Genomic DNA, 20,675 nt, shown 5'->3' with positions numbered 1-20,675 from the left:
TTTGTGCTTGTCTTATAAATGGAATGTCTTATAAATGGAATCACACAGGGTGGGATCTTTGAGACTGGCTTCTTTCCTTCATCTGAATGCCTTTGATTCATCCAAGTTGTTATGCTCAGTAGTATTCCATTGTGTGGACATACTACCATTGCCTACCCCTTCGTTGAATAATCTCGTTTTTGGTGATTGTGAATAGAGCTGCTACAAACATTTGTGTATAGGTTTTGAGCTGAACATAAGTTTTTATTTCTCAAGGGTAAATACTCAGGAATGCAATTGTTGTATCATATGGTAAATATTTGATTAATCTTATAAGAAACTGAAAAACCATTTTTTTTTTAGAGAGTGTATGAGCTGGGGGGCAGGGACAGATCGAGAGAGAGAGAGAGAGAGAGAGAGAGAGGAAGAGAGAGAGAGAATCTTAAGCGGGTTCCATGTTTAGTATGGAGCATGATGTAGGGCTTGATCCCAAGACCCCGAGTTCATGGCCTGAGCCGAAATCAAGAGTTGGATGCTCAACCGACTGAGCCACCCAGGCGCCCCTGAAAATCCATTTTTATTGTTTTGAATTTTTTTTTAAATTAACTATTCTGATCCATAGAGACCAATATTTCACTGTGGTCTTAATTTGCATTTCTTTAATGGCCAGTTATGTTGAACAGTATTTCATGTGCTTGGTTTCCATCCCTATATCCTCTTTAAGCAAAGTGTCTAAGGTTTTCTGTCCATTAATTTTTTTTTTTACTGTGAGTCATAAATTTGATTTGCCAATATTTTTCCCAATCCATAGCTTGACTTTTCATTATCTTAAGAATGCCTTTCACAGAATGAAAGTTGTTAAATTTCCATGAAGTCCAACTTATTGGTTTTTATTTTTATTCATTTTTTAAATTTTTTGAGAGAGAGAGTGTGTGTGCAAGCGAGGGGAGGGGCAGAAAGAAAGGGAGAGAAAGAATCCCAAGAAGGCTCCACACTCAGTGCAGAGCCCCATGTGGGGCTCAATCCCATGACCCTGAGCTCATGACCCATGCTGAAATCAAGAGTCGGACACTTAACCTACTGAGCCACCCAAGTGCCCCGAATTTAGCACTTTTTAAAAAGGATCTTGCTTTTGGTGTTATGTTAAGGAAATCTTTGCTTAGTCCCAGGTCATGATTATTTTCCCTCTGTTTCATTCTAAAACTTGTATGATTTTATATATTGCATTTAGATATATGATCTATTTTTGTAAAAAGGTTTAGGTCAAGATTCTTTTTCTTCTTGTGCATATGGATGACCAATTATTCCACTTGTTGAAAAAAAAAGATCCTTTCTTTATTGAATTGCCTTTGCACTTTTGTCAAATCAATGAGGGTCTATTTCTGGACTTTCTATCCTATCCTTTGTGCTATATGTCTATTATTTCACCAATACTACAGTGTCTTGGTTACAGTAGGTTTGTAACAAGTCTTTTAATTGTGTAATGAAAATTTTCCAACTTGATTGTCTTTTTCAAAATCATTTTGGCTATCCTAGTTCCTTTGCCTTTTTATATGAATTTTGATATTAATCAGCTTGTCTATAGCTACAAAAAATTCCTGCTAGATTTTGATTGATATTGCATTAAGTCTATACATTGCTTTGGGGACAACTGAAGCTTCTACTATGCTGAGTCTTCTAATCCATGACCATGATAGATATTTCCATTTATTTAGGTCTGCTTTGCTTTCTTTCACCAGTGTTTTGTAGTTTTTAGTATACAGATCCTGTAAACTTTTGTTAGATTTATACCTAAGTATTTAAAGTTTTTGGATCTATTGTAAATAGTTTTTATTTTTTTTAAACAAATGTTACTTTTGAAGATTTTATTTATTTATTTGAGAGGAGAGAGAGACCATGAGCAGTGGGGGAAGGGCAGAGGGAGACAGAGAAGCAAACTCCCTGCTGAGCAAGGAGCCCAATGCAGGACTCAACCCCAAGACCCTGGGATCATGACCTGAGCCAAAGGCAGATGCTTAACCGACTGAGCCACCCAGGCACCCCTATAAATGGTATTTAAACATTTTGTTTGTTTCTAAATGTTCATTGCTAGTGTATAGGAATACAACTGATTGTTTGTGTTGACCTTTTACCTGTAATCTTGCTAAGCTCACTTGATGTCTAAGAGTGTTAATTTTGGGGATAGATTTCTTAGGATTTTCTGTGTAGACAATCATCTTGTCTGAAAATAGTGACAGTTTTACTTCCTCCCAATTTATATGACTTTTATTTATTTTTCTTGCTTTATTGCACTGGCTAGGACTTTCCTATAATGGTGAATAAGAGTTTTGAGAGTTGTGAGAGTCCTTGGCCTGATCCCAGTCTTAGAAGGAAAGCTTTCAGTCTTTCAACATTAAGGATAATGTTAGTTGTGGGGTTGTTTGTTTGTTTTTTTATAAATGCCCTTCATTTGGAGAGGAAGTTCCCTTCTAGTCCTATTTTGCAGAAACTGTTTTTGTGAATGGATGTAGAATTTTGTCAAATGTTCTTTCTGCATCAACTGACATAATCATATGGTTTTTCTTCTTTAAACTGTTATGGTGGATTACACTGATTCATGAATATTGAACCAGCTTTACATTCCCAGAATAAAATCCAATGGGTCAGGGTATATTACTCTATTTATATATTGATGAATTTCATTTCCTGATATTCTGTTGAGGATTTTTGCATCCATTTCCAGAGGAATACTGATCTGTGGTTTTCTTTTGTTGAAATATCTTTGTCTAGTTTTGGTATCAAAGTAATGCTGGTCTCATAAAATGAATCCAGGTGATTGCGCTCTCCTCTTCTGTTTTCTGAAAGAGATTGTGTAGAATTAGTTTTTTGTTTTGTTTTGTTTTTAATGCTTGGGAGAATTTGCCAGTGAAACCATCTGGGCCTATAGAATTCCTTTTCAGAAGGTTTTAAATGACCAGTTCGATTTATTTAGTGGTTATAGAACTATTCGGGTTACCTATTTCTTTTGAGTGAATTTTGGTAGTTTGTAGTTTTCAAGAAATTGGGTCATTTCATCTAAGTTATTGAATTTATGTATATAGAGTTGTTAATTGTTTCCTTCATTACTTTTTTTTCATGCCTGTGGGGTCTGTAGTGATATCTCTTCTCTCATTCCTGATACAGGTAATTTTTATCTTCTTTCTCTCTCTCTCTCTCTCTCTCTCTCTTTTTTGTTAATCATTGATCTTGCTTTTATTTATCTTTCAGTGAACCAGCTTTTGCTTTCATTTATTTTCTCTATTGTTTTTCTGCTTTCAATTTTATTTGCAATTCATGCTTATATTTATTATTTCCTTCTTGTGGCCTACTGTGGGCTTAATTTGCTCTGATTTTGCTAGTTTCTAAAAGTAGAGGTTTATATTACTGATTTGAGACCTTTCTTATTTTTTTCCTACTATAAGCACTTAATGCTATGAATTTCTTTTTTTTATTTTGCATAACAAGTTTATTTTTTAAAAGGCATATAGACCATAAACAAAGTAAATAATCAGATCTTCACTTCTACCCAGTATTATCTGTCCTAGAACTGTTCCATTAAGTTCCAGTCTCTAAACATCTTAAATTTCAATAATTGTCCTCTTCATCAGAGTCCATGACTTTTCTTCTGTTGAATTTAACTGTGGTTTTTCTTTTCTGTTTGTTGGCTTACTTTTTCAAGGATTTCTATTAAACCTTGTTCTGATACCTTCCCACTTAGTTGTCCATATCTTGCCATCTGTATGAGGTAATTCTCTACTGCTTTAGTTTTTTCGGGCTTTACAAGTGCTAAGTTACTTAAACGGGCCCGGGCTGACTGATGAAGGACTTGGGCTAAGATACTGTTTCTCATTTCTGCTTCCCTGTGTTTTGCTTCCTGTTGTGCTGCATCGCCAGGATCCCCATGTTTCGCCTGCGGTTCGGCCAGCCTCTGTTTCCTCAGAGCCTCCAGCTCCTCCTCCGCCACGGTGCGGCAGTCCCGGGACGAGCAGCCACAACCACGCTCCGAGGGCTCTAGCTATGAATTTCTTTTTAAGTACTGCTTTAGCTGCACCCTACAAATCTTGTTTTTGTTTATTTAGTTGAATATATTTTCTAATTCCTCTTGAGACTTTCTCATTCACTTGTGGGTTATTTAAAAGAGTTTTCCTTTTAATTCCCAAGTATTTGCAGATGTTCTCATTATCTTTCTGTTATTGATTTCTAGTTTAAGTCCATTGTCATCAGGGAACATATTTCATATTATTTCAATTCTTTTACATTTTAAGATTTGTTCTTTGACCGAAGATATGGTCTTTCTTGGTGAACAGTCCATGAACACTTAAAAAGAATGAATTCTGCTGTTGGTAGGTAGAATGTTCTGTCAATATCAATTCAATTCACTTGCTTGATGGTGTTACTCAGTTTTCATTAATATCCTTGCTGATTTTCTGTCTACCTATTCTATTTTTTACTGAGAGAAAAGTATTGAAGCCTCCAACTGGAGCTGTGGATTTGTCTATTTTCCCTTTCAGTTCTTTTGGAGTTTTGCTTCATATATTATAAGGCTTTTTTGTTAGGTGAATACACATTTAGGGTGTTATGTCTTGGCTCTTCTTTATATTTTCTATTTATTTTCTGAGACTTTTTATGTTTACATATTTTAAAGAGTGTTTTACCCTTTTTATTAGAAAAGATTTTATTTATTTATTTTAGGGGGGAGGGAGAAAACACAAGTGGGGGGAGGGACAGAAGGAAAGGGAGAGAGAGAATCCCAAGCAGACTCCACACTGAGCATGGAGCCTGATGTGGGGCTCAATCCCATGATCCAAGCCAAAACCAAGAGTCAGACACTTAACTTACTGAGCCACCCAGGTGCCCCACCCCTACTTTTTGGAATATTTTTATAATAACTGATTTTAAGTCTTGGCCAGGTAACTCCAACATCTATGTACTTTTCCATGAAAGTTGAGATTTTCCTAGTTCTTAATCTCCCACATCTAGTTTTCTGGACCAGCCTGTGGGTCCTGGCAGTTCTTTGCTACCTGTCTGTGAATCCTGTTTCCATTGTTCCAAACACAAGCTAGTACATTTTGTGCCTTAAGGCATATGCTCTTTGCTGTGATGAGCTCTGCAGGCTTTGTCTGATCTGCAGTTATAGACATCCTCTTTGAGCATCTTCCCATACCCTGGTTAGACCTTACTGCTTTGGGCAGCTCTTCTTCAGACACTGTTGTGAGAATAGAGAGATTTTTCTGGCTATCAAACCTAGAGTTTGTATTTCTCTTGTTCTCTCTAGTGTTTGGGCATGATTTCCTGGAAGAAAAAAGGGTGATACCGTATTTGCTCCTCCACATTACAACCAGAGTTTGGATAGGCTTATTTTGATATGTATTATCAAAATATGTATCAAAATTTGATACATACTATCAGATTGCCCTCAAGAATCTTAAATGTCCTTAAAATTGCCTGTATAAATTAAACTTGATATATAGTAGGGAAGAAGTGTGTGGGAAGACAATATATGTGAAAAATTAGGGAGACAGGCTGGGAGGGTGAGCTACTTAGCTGTAGCCATTCGTCATCCTTGGGTGGGCAGTTAGGAAGCAGGGCAGAGAGTCATGTGAGGGCAGAAAGAGCTGTCAGAGGCACTAAAGGGCCACTTAATTAAAAAATTGCATGTTCTGAAGGCATTTTTGTGTCAGGAATCTGAACTCCCACTCAGGGCAAGCCGGGCAGCCCACCCCAATTTTCCCAAGAGATGATTATTTGCAATGAGTGGAAACTTGTTCCCTCAAGAGGATCCATTCCAGGGCTGAACAGCTCAGTTCCTGGCAAGTTGTCACAGAGACCCAAAGTCTGCCTTCCAGCTGCTTGTACCCTTTGGTGCCATTCTCTAGTTGGGAGCCCCTGAATCTGTTCCTCTCCACAAGTATGGCAGCTGTGCCACTACTAGAAGGCAGAGTCCTTTAACAGAAGGTTTTCCCAACAGCAGCTCCTTGTGTGCCAGTTCTGGAGAGAACGGCTGTCCCTGGGACTGTGTGGACACAACCCTGCCTGGGTCAAAAACCATAGCTCCCAGTGCCAGGCAGAGATGGAGTCCTGCGGGGCTGGTGTGTGCCCAGCAGAAGTGTGTCTGTGGTGCTGTCCATGGTCTTCAACCACAATCTCCAGATAGGTCATTGTCTCTGCTTTTAATTATGGAACCCCAGTGTCTTTTCCTGGTTGGCTCCCAATAATTATCAAATGAATGCATGAATAGGCTGTGACTGGGGAGAAAGGGGGAGCCAAGGAAGAGAACTGTGCTTTTACATCATCATATAACAAATGGAGTTGTGACTGAGGTTTCACAATTTAGGTACCCGATTTCATGTGCCATTGATGAATCTTTCACGTTTCTGACAGACAGTTATAGATTTCTGCCTTGGGAATATAACTCCCCTGCTCCCAATTCTATATTTATGGGGCTGAGCTTCAGGCACACCCACAGAAAGCCTAAAGTACTTTGCTGTACATCTAAGATCTAATAGTAACAGCCTCTGACCCCCAGGGAACCTGCCCTCCTTCCAACTCTCAGAGAGAATCCCCAAGTTTTAATTATCCTGAAACTCTCTGAGTGAAGGGCAGACACAACCCTGAGACATCCACAAGATATATGATTAGATTCAGAGAAAGAAAGGCCAGGGGTGAGGATGTTGAAGGGGTTTTGGACCTGCAGGTTAGTGATGGGTGTCAGCAAGCACAAAAAGTGAATGAGAGCATGTTCAAAGGTTCAATTTCATTGCTCCTTCTCCTGGAAAGCAATTGTCAGCTGTTGACTTTCAGAGCAGCACTGGGGCTGAGGTTCATGTTGGATCTACCCACACACCTTAGGACTCTGAGCTGTCTGAGAGGAGGACGTTCAGGGCTTGGAGCTGTAGACACATTATCACTATTGTCAGTTCAAGACACTTCTCTGTGTATGAAGTGTAGGGTTTGGCCTGGGTCCACGTGTGGGGGAGGCAGAACTTGGTTCTGTTGTTCTTTTTTTTTGTGTAAAGGAGTTGAGACATACAAACCAAGGAGGAGGATGGTTGCCCTCTTTGCATTTTTCCCCCAGTGTGGATTGGCTCAACAGCTCAGAGTGGAGCTTGGGAAGCAGCCAGATCTGGCTTTGGCCCTGGTTTATTGCTTATTAGCTGGGTCAACTTGGAAAACTAGAGAAAACTTTTCTGAACCTTGAATGCCCTACCTGCCAAACGTGGGCGTTCTACCCCTTAGGATGTGGTATTCGTGTCCTAGGGCTGCTGTAACAGGTTACCATGAACTGGGGGGTGTGAAACAACAGAAATTTATTTTCTCACAGTTCTGGAGGCTGGAAGTCCACATCAAGGTTCAGCAGGACCATGTAGGTTCTAGGGCAGGATCCTTTCTTGCCTTTCCCAGGTGCTGGTGGCTGCCAGCCATTCCTGGCATTCTTTGGCTAATAGACACATCATTGCACTCTCTGCCTTTGTCACCACATGGCTTTCTCCCTGTGTGTTTCTGTCATCACATTGCCTCCTCTGTGTCTCCACATGACCTTCTTCTAATGACACTAGTCACTGGACTTAGGGCCCCCCACCAAGCTTATATGACCTCATCTTAACTCATTATATCAACTCATTTTATCAATCCTATTTCCAAATAAGGTGACATTAGAGGTTCAGGGTGGACAAAATTTTGGGGAGATGCTATTCAACCCAGTACACATATTTTAAAGATTAAATGAGACAACACATGTGAAGTGTTTTAGCATCATGTCTGACACACAGTGAGTGCTCACTAAGTGATATCTATTATTGTTACTTAAACCAATTATAGAGCACGTACTGGATGGCTTTACTGTTACTTCTGGTATCCATAACAATTCTGTTAATTCATTTAGTCACAGACCTTTATATGCCAGACATTCTGCTTGCTTGGCTGAGGGATGCAGAAATGAAAGCCATGGCCTGCTGTTTTCAAGAAGCTCACTTTCCGGGAAGAGGCACACACATACCTATAGCAGGCTAACTGCAGTGGATAAGGTTGTATGTGCTGGGAGAGCAGGCAGGGAGAAAGTGGGGGAGCTGCTCTCAGGCACCCTCAGGGAATCAGGGAGATTTTCAGAGGTGGTGGCTTTTGAGATGAGACTTAGGGTGAGTAAGGGTTATCCCCAAACAGCTGAGGGAGCAGCAGCATCTAAGAGCTTGGAGAAGGGAAAGAGCATCATTTGTTCATCTGGCTGCAGCGTGGGGCCCCAGCTCTGGCAGATTCTGTCCTGTCACTGGGAGTGAGAAGGGTGGAAGAGAAACACGTGATGGATATGTGGACCTCTGTCTTGGGACTGAACCTGAACCTTCCATGGGGAGCATGGTCCTTCCTCTCCTTTCCACCCTGGATGAAGCCTGTGGGAAGGGAAGGAGCTTCTTGCTGGGGGGATGGGGGAAGAAGGCTTCAGATTGGGAAGGGATAGCAGGAGGCCTGCAGGAGTAGAAAGGAGGCAAAGGTGGGTTTCTAAGGTGGCTCTTGGAAGTGGCTCCAAGGAAGCTGAGCTCAGAGCAGCTGTTTACCCTCCTTCCCCTGCCTCAGCCTTGGGCCTAGAACTTTGGAGCTGACTACATCAGCCATTAGCTACAGCTGTTAAAGTTTGAATGATCTCAGATCAATCTGTGTGACCTTTCAGAGGTTAGTTACCCTCTCTGTAGCAACCTGCCCTCATCTGCAAAATGGGAAGGACATGAGTATCGGCGCGAGGCTTAGATAAACGAGAACACATACAGCACTGAGAACAGCACCTGGCACACACTGAACCTGTTCATGGCTTTGCTCGTATTGCCATAACGAGTTGAAAGAGCTCTTTGTCAGGGTCTCTTAATCATGCTCAGATGCTTTTAAACCCAGGAGGTGGAGGAGACTGCAAAGGCCTGAAAGCAGTTGAGCTGAGTGCCATCCATGTGGCAGGTGTCACATCTGAGCCTGGGCTCTTGCTCGGTGGCAGGTTAGTTGGGAGTCTCTCCTGGGTGGTCAACTGGAATATCCTGAATGGAGCTTGATATTGCACAACTTAACCAGGAGGCAGAGGGCAGTGGGTTTCACAACTCTTTTTGGGGATATTTATGAGAGACACTCCATGTAGGTTAAAGAAGAACATAATGTGACCAGAGCTAAGTTTTATTGATTTTTCTGTTTCTTTCCAATCTTGGACATATTTCTTGATCCTTTTAAAGCCCTGGGAAGAGGCAAATGCTTTCCTTGTAGAGGCCCTTCCTACCACCAAGGTCCTGCTGGCTGGTGCACCACCTGCCTTGTATAGGGTGGGAGGAAGCTCAGGGAAATGGGCAGGTGTATGGAGCTAACCTGCTTGAAAGGGAAAGGAAGCATCTGCACAGCTGCTGTCAGAGCCCAGGACTCCCATGCAGGGTGCTAGGTTGCCCCTTCCCTGGCTTGGGATGTGCTGTTGGGCAAAGAACAGGCCACGTTCCTTCTGAGAAGGCAGAAATTGCACTGCAGTGATACAGGGAGGCACAACGCCTTTCTCACGTTGAGTGGGTTGGTAAAGGCTTCGCTGGGGGATATGAACTTTGTCAGTGACAACTTGGCTGGGAGCCTCCTGTGGGAGGTCATCAGTATACCCTGAGTGAAATGCAACACTGGGCTAACTTAATGGGGAGGAGGGGCAGGGAGTTTCACAACCATTTTAGGGGGATATTTATGAGAGACACTTACTTTCGTTAAAGAAAAATGTAATGTGACCAGAGCTAAGTATTATTGATTTTTCTCCTCCATTTTGGTATTAAATGAATCACAGCTAGTGCGGGCTCTGACTGTATTAATGGGGTTTCCTTCGATGACTGCTCAGCCGAGAGAGCTACCAAATTGGAATTCCGTGGGAGAGGATTATTGGATGTGACAAATGGGAGAGGAGGAATGTTTTTCCTCAGCTATTTTGGGGGTTTTCATAAAATGTTGTAAAAAGGGAGAACCCTTTTCTGCAGCCACATAAGACGATCTTCCCCATGGGTGTGCAGTGATCAGCCCCTGCTACCCATGAAGGCCAGCCCTACTGCTGCATCCCTAGATCCTAGCATAGCGCCTGGCATAGGCAGGTGTCTCGGAATATACTGGTGGAATGAATGAGTGAATGAATGAATGAGTGGTGACTGGTGAAGACACACCTGGTGGGGAAACTAGGCACAAGGAGGCAACACAAAGTCCTGTGTGCTGGTTGGTGGACACAGACGGCTGAGGAGACTCAAAGACTTTATTGAATTTCAGGCAGGTGTGATTCATTAATTAGTCAAAGAGTACTTGGTGGGGGGGGGCGCCTCCTTATACCAAGTACATTTCCTGTCCTCATGGAATCTACATTCCAGCAGGGAAGGCAGACATTGAGCAGTTACACAATTAATTAAGTACAATTGCGGTGGGCCCTGGAAAAGAGATGTTATGAAAACGTGACAACCTAATATGATGCAGGGTTGAAGGAAGGCTTATCCAAGGAAGTGACATGAAGATCAGAAGGAAGGGTGAGTGTTAGATGGTAAAGGGGAAATGTATAATGGGCATCACATGTACATATTCATTCAGCAAATGATTGTTGAGCACCCAATTTATCCCAGGCATGTTCCAAGTGCTGGGGACAAACACCGGTGAGCAAATAAGGTCCTTGTCCTCAGTGAGCTTAAAACAAACTACAAAGTTTTGTGTATCTTTTGTTGGATATATTGTCAGGCAGATGATATTTTTGATGCTACACTAAACCTTATCGTTCAAATTTTTGTCTTGTATATTCTATGGCTGCTGACAGAGAGAAATGCTATTCATTTTTGTATATTGGCTTTGTATCTAGCTAAACCCTTTCATTCAATTGAATAGCTAATCTGTAGAATCTTCTGTATTTTTTTCATATACATGTACATAATCATGTCATCTGCAAATAATGAAGGTTTTATTCCTTCCTTTCTGATCTTTATACCTTTGATTTTTTTTTCCTGCCTTATTATGCTGGCTAGGACCTCTAGTATAATATCAAAGAAGAATGGTGATTGCAGACATCTTTGTCTTGCTGATATCAGAAGGAAAACTTTCAATAATTCATCTTTAATTATAATATCTGCTATAAGGTTTTGAAATATATTCTTTATCAGATTAAGGAAGTTCCCCTCTAGTCCCATTTTGCTCAGAGCTTTTGCCTGTTATAAATGAACAATTGTTATCTCTTCCATGTGAATGAAAACCTTTTCTGATCTTTTCTGATTGAGATAGAAAAGAACACAGTCACCAAATCAATCATCCTATGCCATGTCTCTGAGGCCACAGTAATCTGTTTTAGGAAAGACATCTGACATGGTAGCTGTGGATTGACTGGGGCTGCTACTCAGTTGAGCTTGTAGTAGTCTACAGTCATAGTTCAGGATCCATCGGGTTTCTGCGGGAGCTACTACTGGTGAATTAAGTAATGACATAAACGGGATCACCACATCTGCTTCCTTTAGATCCGTAAGGAAGACACTTGTCTCTGCCAGCCCCCTAGGATGTAATATTGCTCTTGGTTCACTATCGTAGCTAGCATGGTGGGGGGTGCTTCCTGAGACTTCTACTTGGTTTTCCCCCGTTGTACCTCATAGGCCAATGGCCCACCGTGAGGCTACACCAACTGCCAAGTACGTTAATCCCAATCACACATTTGAGGATGGGAGAAATGATCACCAGATGGATCACAGACCCAGCAGACCCACTGTAAGTGGACTTTGGACAGGAGTCCATTTGTTACCAGGCCTCCACTCTAATGGGAGGAACATGATGACACTTGGGGTCTCTGAGTCTTGATATTAACTCAGGCTCTGTGTCTAGCAACAGTACTCCAATTTCTGACTATATACCGTTTGTGCACAGATAACCCCAAAAATGGCAGTAGGAAGGACTAAGGGATCATCCCATTGTATATACTTGCTGTAGAATCCCTTTTTCTTGGGCACCTGGCCATCTCTTCTTCCAGTGGTTCCAGTATAAAAACTGATTCAGGTCCAGAGACTAGGTAAGGGATTGTGCCTTTTTATTGGGGTAATTGCCCTGCCTTCAGCTCCTTGGACATCCATTGCTGATGTCTTCCATTGAGCAAGCTTGCCAGCTTCTCATCTCTCTTGCCCCATGTTCTAATGACCTTCTCTATAACTCTCTGCAGATCTTTGGCTGTTACTGATCTTGCTGCTTGTTTCAATAATTGTGACCCCTGGCTTCTGGTGGTTAAGCATTGCCACCTCTACTGCTTTAACATCCTATCACCCCATTGCTATCAGCAAGCCAGATTCTCTATCAGCCTCTCCTTTCAGCCCTCCAGCCCTGGCCTACCAAGGAGCCCTGGTCACCACTGAACTTCGTAGTGATGCCGGGCCCCTTCTCATAGGCACATTCCTTATGACCTTAGAGTACAGTGTGTTCTCCAGTTCTTCCCATGGAGCATCCTTGTTGGCAGATGTTCTGGCCATAGGTGTTAGCTTCCTGGGCCCTTTCATCCCATCCTCTGCCATTGACCAGGGCATTCCTGGCATTTACACTTCTCTTTTTGCATATTTTTAGGAGCCATCCCAGTAGAGAGTTTATACCATCTCCGGGGGGTCTTCACCAGAGTGTTAGATCTCAGGAGAGAGCCCCTAGGTTCACACGCTCTTCATTTTTCAATTTTATGGTCAAGCCTCTTTGAGCAAGCACCCTCAGAATCCATCCCCCATGTCCTTCCTCCAGGACTTCTAGGCCAGGACTTGCAGTAACTTTGGGGTATAATCCCTGTCCTTCCTTATCAGGCCAGCACATCCCCCCGGCTTATGCTGCTCTTTAACCCTACCTATAGGCCCAATATTTAGTAGGGGGAGCAAGAACATATCCTGAGTTGAGGGCTCTGCATTGTTTTTCTAGCACAGGAGAGCACTAGCTCTTCCTAGGGAGGGGTGGGCACTTCTGCAGGCTCGGAAGATTTGAATTGTCTCGGGGAATCAAAATCTTTGGAGGCATCTCCCCAGATGCCTCCATCCCACGTGTCAGGGTTCCCAACTTTCCCAGCTCAGTCCCTGACTCTGGCATAACAAATGTGCATCAGTTGGGCATCTGCTGTGCAGTTCAGCCATTGTCTACTAGATCCTAAACTTGGTCTGCCCTGCAGGCCTCCATACCTGGTTTTCAGTTGCCTATTATTTACCCTCAGCTTTTCATTATCTTCCTGTAAATCAGGGGACAGCAAACTTTTTCTGAAAGGGACAGCTAGTAAATATTTTACGCCTGTAGGCCATATGGTGGGCCTCCGTTGCAGCTACTCAGCTCTGCTTTTGTGAAAGCAGCTTGGCCACGTTGCATAAATGAGTGGGTATGGCTGTGTGCCAATAAAACTTTATTTACAAAAACAGGTGGCCTCCTACAGGCAGTTGTTTGCCCACCTCTGTTGCAGAGCATCTGTGGCAATAGCCATGCAATCCCATCATCCCAACTGGAACGCTCAGACACCGCTAGGGGCGATGTAAAATGGTACAGCCACTTTCTATCGCATGCAATCTGAGTCACACTTAGTTATTTGCATTTTTCTAGCAAGTCATCCATTCCACCTCAGTTTTCAAGCTAGCTGGCTAAAGGTGTTTATAACATTCTCTTGTCTCTTTAATCCCTGTTTCACCTGTACTTATGTGCCTGTTTTGTTCCTAATAGTGTTTAAATGTACCTTCCCCCCTTTTCTCTTGATAATTGCCAGAGGTTTGTCAATAGTAGACTTTTCAAAGAATCAACTTTTGACTTCATTGATCCCCTCTATTATATATTTGTTTCCATGTCATAAATTCCAGCTGTGGTCTGTATTATTTTTTTCTTCCTACTTTCTTTGTGTTGATTTTTTGCTCTTTGCGTTTACTCTTTTTCCCCCCTATTACTTAATGCATTATTTTCACCCACTCTTCTTCTTTGAAAAAAAAAAAAAACGCTTAAAGTATATAATTTTTTCCTCCAAGTGCTATTTCAGGTGCACCTGCATGTTTTGATCGGTAGCATTTCTGCTGGTACTTAGTTCAGTGTATTTTATAATTTTCACTTTTATTTCTTCTGTCAGACTCGTGGCTTGTTTGGAGTATTTTAGTTTCCAGGTACATGGCGAGGGTGAAGATTTCCATAATATTCTACCTGCAAAACTCTTCTTCCAGAAATCTACATGGTTTGCTTCCCCACTCCTGTCAGATCTTCGCTCCACATTCATTTTCTCAGGAATTGATGTATATCCCCTTGAATTGACTCTTTCATTGATCTGTAGTTATCCTCTTTATCTCTAGTAATGGTTTTGGCCTTAAAGTCTATTTTGTCCATTTTATTGATTAGTATTGGGGGGATCTCTTTCCACCTTTTTGCTTTAAAGAGCTCACTTCCTTATGTTTTTTAGCTATGCCTGGTTTTTTATTTATTTATTTTTAATTTATTTTTATTCTTATTTTATTTTATTTTATTATGTTATGTTAGTCACCATACAATACATCATTAGTTTTTGATGTGGTGATCCACGACTCATTGTTTTCATATAACACCCAGTGCTCTATACAGTACGTGCCCTCCTTAATACCCATCACCGGGCTAACCCATCCCCCCACCCCCCTCCCCTCTAAAACCCTCAGTTTGTTTCTCAGAGTCCATCATCTCTCATGGTTCACCTCTCCCTCCGATTCCCCCCCTTCATCTTTCCCTTCCTTCTCCTAACGTCCTCCATGCTATTCGTTATGGTCCACAAATAAGTGAAACCATATGATAATTGACTTTCTCTGCTTGACTTATTTCACTTAGCATAATCTCCTCCAGTCCCATCCATGTTGATGTAAAAGCTGGGTATTCATCCTTTCTGAAGGCTGAGTAATATTGCATTATATATATATGGACCACATCTTCTTCATCCAGTCATCTGTTGAAGGGCATCTCAGTTCTTTCCACAGTTTGGCTATTGCGGACATTGCTGCTATGAACATTGGGGTGCATATGGCCCTTCTTTTCACTACATCTGTGTCTTTGGGGTAAATACCCAGGAGTGCAATTACTGGGTCATAAGGTAGCTCTATTTTTAATTTTTTGAGGCACCTCCACGCTGTTTTCCAAAGTGGCTATACCAACTTGCGTTCCCACCAACAGGGTAAGAGGGTTCCCCTTTCTCCACAACCTCTCCAACATTTGTTGTTTCTTGCCCTGTCCATTTTTGCCATTCTAACTGGTATAAGGTGGGATCTCAATGTGGTTTTGATTTGAATTTCCTGATGGCTAATGATGATGAACATTTTTTCATGTGTCTGTTAGCCATTTGTATGTCTTCTTCAGAGAAGTGTCTGTTCATGTCTTCTGCCCATTTTTTGACTTGATTATTTGTTTTTTTGGGTGTTGAGTTTGAGAAGTTCTTTATAGATCTTGGATACCAGCCCTTTATCTGTAGTGTCATTTGCAAATATCTTCTCCCATTCTGTGGGTTGCCTCTTTGTTTTGTTGACTGTTTCCTTTTGCTGTGCAGAAGCTTTTTATCTTGATGAAGTCCCAAAAGTTCATTTTTGCTTTTGTTTCACTAGCTTTTGGAGATGTATCTTGAAAAAAATTGCTATGGCCGATGTCAAAGAGGTTATTGCCTATGTTTTCCTCTAGGATTTTGATGGATTCCTGTCTCACATTGAGGTCTTTCATCCGTTTTGAGTTTATCTTTGTGTATGGTGTTCAAGAATGGTCAAGTTTCATTCTTCTGCATGTGGCTGTCCAATTTTCCCAGCACTATTTATTGAAGAGACTGTCTTTTTTCCATCACATATTTTTTCCTGCTTTGTCGAAGATTATTTGACCATAGAGTTGAGGGTCCATATCTGGGCTCTCTATTCTGTTCCATTGGTCTATATGTCTGTTTTTGTGCCAGTAAACATTAGAAATTATTATCAACAACTATATGCCAATAAACTGAGCAATCTGGGTGAAATGGATGCCTTCCTGGAAGCTATGAACTGCCAAGACTGAAACAGGAAGAAATTGACAACCTGAATATAGGCCAATAACCAGTAACGAGATTGAATCTGTGGTCAAAAACTTCCCAAAAAACAAGAGTCCAGGGCCTGATGGATTCCCGGGGGAATTCTACCAAACATTCAAAGAAGGAATAATACCTGTTCTCCTGAAGCTGTTTCAAAAAAATAGAAACAGAAGGAAAGCTTCCAGACTCATTCTATGAGGCCAGCATTACCTTAATCGCCAAACCAGGCAAAGACGCCATCAAAAAGGAGAATTTCAGGCCAATACCCCTGATGAATATGGATTCCAAAATCCTCAACAAAATCCTAGCTAATAGAATCCAACAATACATTAAAAGATCATCCACCACGACCAAGTGGGATTTATCCCTGGGATGCAAGGGTGGTTCAACATTCACAAATCAATCAATGTGATAGAACACATTAATAAGAGGAGAGAGAAGAACCATATGGTCCTCTCGATGCAGAAAAAGCATTTGACAAAATACAGCATCCTTTCCTGATTAAAACTCTTCAGAGTATAGGGATAGAGGGAACATTCCTCAAATTCATAAAATCCACCTATGAAAAACCCACAGCGAATATCGTCAATGGGGAAAAGTTGAGAGCCTTTCCCTTAAGATCAGGAACACGTCAAGGATGCCCACTCTTGCCACTATTGTTCAACGTAGTACTAGAAGTCCTAGCAACAGCAATCAGACAACAAAAAGAAATAAAATGTATTCAAATTGGCAAAGAAGAAGTCAAACTCTCTCTTTTCACAGATGACATGATACTTTATGTGGAAAACCCAAAAGACTCCACCCCCAAATTACTAGAGCTCATACAGCAATTCAGTAATGTGGCAGGATACAAAATCAATGCACAGAAATCAGTTGCTTTCTTATACACTTACAATGCAACTGTAGGAAGAGAAATGAGAGAAACGATTCCATTTACAATAGCACCAAAAACCATAAGATACCTCGGAATAAACCTAACCAAAGAGGTAAAGGATCTATACCCTAGGAACTACAGAACACTCATGAAAGAAATTGAAGAAGACACAAAAAGATGGAAAAGCATTCCATGCTCATGGATTGGAAGAATAAACATTGTTAAAATGTCTGTGCTACCCAAAGCAATCTATACCTTCAATGCCATCCCGATCAAAATTCCAATGACGTTTTTCAAAGTGCTGGAACAAACAATTCTAAAATTGGTATGGAATCAGAAAAGACCCTGAATCGCCAAGGAAATGTTGAAAAAGAAAAACAAACCTGGGGGCATCACATTGCCCCATTTCAAGCTATATTACAAAGCAGTGATCACCAAGACAGTATGCCAGGTTTAAATAGCACATCACGAGATGTTATTTTTAATCCAGACTGCCAATCTCTTCCTTTAATTTGAAAATCGAGTCTATTTATATTGGCTGTAATTATTGAGCAGTTGAATTCACGTTTATCATCTAGAACTTTCTGTTTGTTCTGAGGGGTTTTGTGTGTGTTTCTTTTTATTCTTTCTTTCCATGTTTTCAACTGATTGAACTTTGTGTTTTTCCTTTTTCCATCTTTTACAAAATTCCTGTGGTTTGGAAGTTGTATCCTTGATTTCTTTAATGCTTATCTTACAAATGTTAACATGGATATCTGACTTACCAGAGTCTGAAGTTAATCAATAATTTGGCCGTCCTCTTGAACAATACAAGAAATGCAAGGGACTTAGCCATGACCAACCCCCACCCACATCCTTCTCATCCAACCAATATGTTCTTGCTGTGAAGGTGTTGAGTGTATCTTGATTATTTTATATCCCACAAGATAGATATTATTATCATTCTCATTTACACAGCTAATATTTTCATTCTTTGCTTCTACAGTTGCTTATGGAACACTATGCACTAGGCACTGTTCTCGGCACTTGGGATACACTGTGGCTGGAGCAGAGGAAGGTTCCCACCCTCATGGGCTTTACATTCCAGCTGGAGGGGTGATGGATTCTAAACCAGGAATGTAACCATGAGTAAATTATGTACGAGGCTAGAAAGGGGTAACGACTCTGGGAAGAATAGGACAAGGGAGAGGGGAAGGCAAGTATAGTTGTCTATGGGGTGGGGCGGTCAGGGCTGACCTCAGGGAGGCAGTGAGAGCTGAATGAAGGCTGCAGGGCTGAGGGAGGGAGCTGTGTTCGCTGGAGGAGGAACATGGGAGTGGTGAGGCAGGAGCCTGCTTGGCATGCTCAGACCCAGCAGGGAGACCACTGGGGCCGGGCAGAGTGAGGGAGGAGAGCAGAGCAGACAGGAGGTGGAGGGCCAGGTCCCAGGGGGCCTTGTAGGCTATGCATAGTAAGGGCTTTGCCTTCTACCCTGAGTGCAGTGGGGAGCCACTGCGGGGGTCTGAGCCTAGCAGCAGTGGGATCTGCTTTGTATTTTGAACGGTTCCCCCCTTCTGTGATGTTGACAGCCCACTGTGGGAGGAGGAGGAAGGATGGGAATAAGGTGTCTTAGTCAGTCTGGGCTACTATAACAAAAGACCATAGACTGGGCGGATTTTAAATTTTAAATAAATTCCTCTCAGTCGTGGAAGCTGGAAGTCTGCGATCAGTATATCCTCATGGTGGGGTTCTGGTGAGAATCCTCTTGTGGGTTGCAGACTGCTGACTTCTTACTCCATCCTCACATGGTGGGAATAGTGAGGGGCTCTCTGGGGTCCCTTTATAAGGACACTTATCCCATTTATGAAGTCTCGGCTCTTATGACCTAATCACCTCCCAGAGGCCCCATCTCCTGCTGCCATCATGTTGGAGGTTAGGATCCCAACATATGAATGCGGGGGTACAAACATTCAGTCCATTTGATGGGGGGGCCAGTGAGGAGGTTAATATAATAATCCAGGCAAGAGATGCTGGGGCCTGGGGCCAGGGTGTAGCCAGGTAGATGGTGAGAAGGGGTCTCATACTGTTTCATCTGAAGATGGCACAAATAGGTGTCTTCATGGATCAGGTGTGAGGTGGTATCAAGCATGTCCCAGAGGGTTTTGTCCTGAGCGGCTGGAAGATGGAGCAGCCATTCCCCAGAGATGGGCAAGCTGTAGGAGGTGCAGGTTTGGGGGGCAGAATGGGAGTTTCATTTCAGACACATGGAACTTGAGATGTCTAAATTCAGCTAGGCAGTCGGATACCCGAGTCTGGGGTTTCAAAGGCAGATCCAGGTGTTTGTTGTTGTCCTGAAGCTTATACGATTTTAAGGGCCTTCTTTAACAAGAAAATGCAAAATTACATAAAAATCAGATACAAGAGAGGCCCAGAAACTTGAGCTCTACTAAGTCTATGGAGAACTGCCTTTTCGGGGTCGGGGCAGGGAAAGTCCATGCCGGAAGTATGAATGCGAACGTCCTCAGCACAGAGGTGGTGTTTCTAATTGTGAAATGTTCAAGTTCTCACCCCCAGTCCCTGTGAACGTGACCTTATTGGGAAATATGGCCTTGGCAGATGTGCTGAAGTAAGGTGGGCCCTAGATCCAGTAAGACTGATGTCCTTTATAAGGAGAGGGAGAATGGATGCAGACGCAAAGAAGGGCATGAAACGATGAGGGCAGAGCTTGGCGCGATGCAGCCAAGCCACAGGCCGCCAAGGTTTACCAGCAAGCCCCGGACATGGGGAAGAGCCAGGAAGGACCCTTCCCTGGAGCCTTCCCAGAGAACCTGGACCTGCCAGCACCTGGAGTTCGGTCCAGCCTCCAGAGCCAAGAGAGGATACATTGCTGTTGGTGTAAGTCGTCCCACTTTGTGGTATGCTGTGACCACTAACCCAAGAACCTGGTTCAGTAAGGGAGGGGATACAAAAGAAGCAGCCCAGGGTCACCCCGAAGGCTCAGGAGGGAAGGAGAAGCTCACTGCATCAGGCCATCTTCCAGGACTCAGCCCTGAGGGGCGTGTTGGGGACAAAGTCTGTGTGGAGCTGGTTTAAGAGGGACAAGGATGGGGGCAGAAAGTGAGGACCTGCTGAAGGCTCGTCCTTGATGAGTGAGAAGGAGCAGAGCTTGCAGAGGGGAGAGAAGCTGCTCGAAAGCGCCCACTGTTCTGCCACATCCTTCCTCACCCTGTATTCGCGCCTCTAGGGCCGTCCTTCTGGGCCGTTTTCCCTCTCCCTGAAGCACATCCTTGAGAAGCTCCCTTCATGGCGTCTTGCCGGCAGTGAACCCGCTCAGGTTTTGTTGTGTTTTTGTTTTGCTGCTGCAAATATCTTCATTCCATCCTCCCCCTTGAAAGTCTTTTCTGCTGGATATACGATTTTAGGTTGACAGTTATTCTCTCTCAGCACTTGGAAATATTAGGCCCATGTCTCCTGGGACTTACTGTTGCAGTTGAGAAATCAGCTATTGGTCTAATTGTCATTTCTCTTTTCATGACGCGGCTGTTGAGACCCCCTCCCTCCTTCTCTCTGTGGTCCGCGTTCTCCCAATGGTGAATCTGGCGAAGGTTAGTATTTGCTTTTCCTGGTGGGGATGCACTGGGCTTTGAGAATCTGTGGATGGCTGGATGCCTGTCAGGCCTTCAGAGTTCACAGATGTGGTCGGGCAGCCTCAGCCCAGCTGCCCACCTTCCCCTCTTCCCTCTGCCCTCAGACCGCATGTGGGGCCGCCGCCTGTGCACCCCTTCACCTCTGTGTCGCCTCTTCCAACACCTGCCCTCCATATTGGCC

The 20,675-nt window shown here is 42.8% G+C and overlaps 1 protein-coding gene and 1 pseudogene across 1 annotated transcript in view; one reads left to right on the top strand and one right to left on the bottom strand.

The window, feature by feature from the left end:
- Window positions 1-20,675, top strand: part of CAMTA1 (calmodulin binding transcription activator 1) — an 867,769-nt gene that overhangs the window by 492,239 nt on the left and 354,855 nt on the right. The gene's annotated exons all lie outside the window — the stretch shown is intronic.
- Window positions 3,583-20,675, bottom strand: part of LOC148164571 (programmed cell death protein 5 pseudogene) — a 117,718-nt pseudogene continuing 100,625 nt past the window's right edge.

The sequence above is a fragment of the Eumetopias jubatus genome, unplaced genomic scaffold (genome assembly GCF_037043125.1).
Source record: "Eumetopias jubatus isolate StellerSeaLion01/CBP00866 unplaced genomic scaffold, mEumJub1_p1.0 scaffold_4, whole genome shotgun sequence".
Lineage (NCBI taxonomy): Eukaryota > Metazoa > Chordata > Mammalia > Carnivora > Otariidae > Eumetopias > Eumetopias jubatus.
Note: the sequence above shows the minus strand (reverse complement) of the source record. Positions and strands in the feature narration are given on the sequence as shown.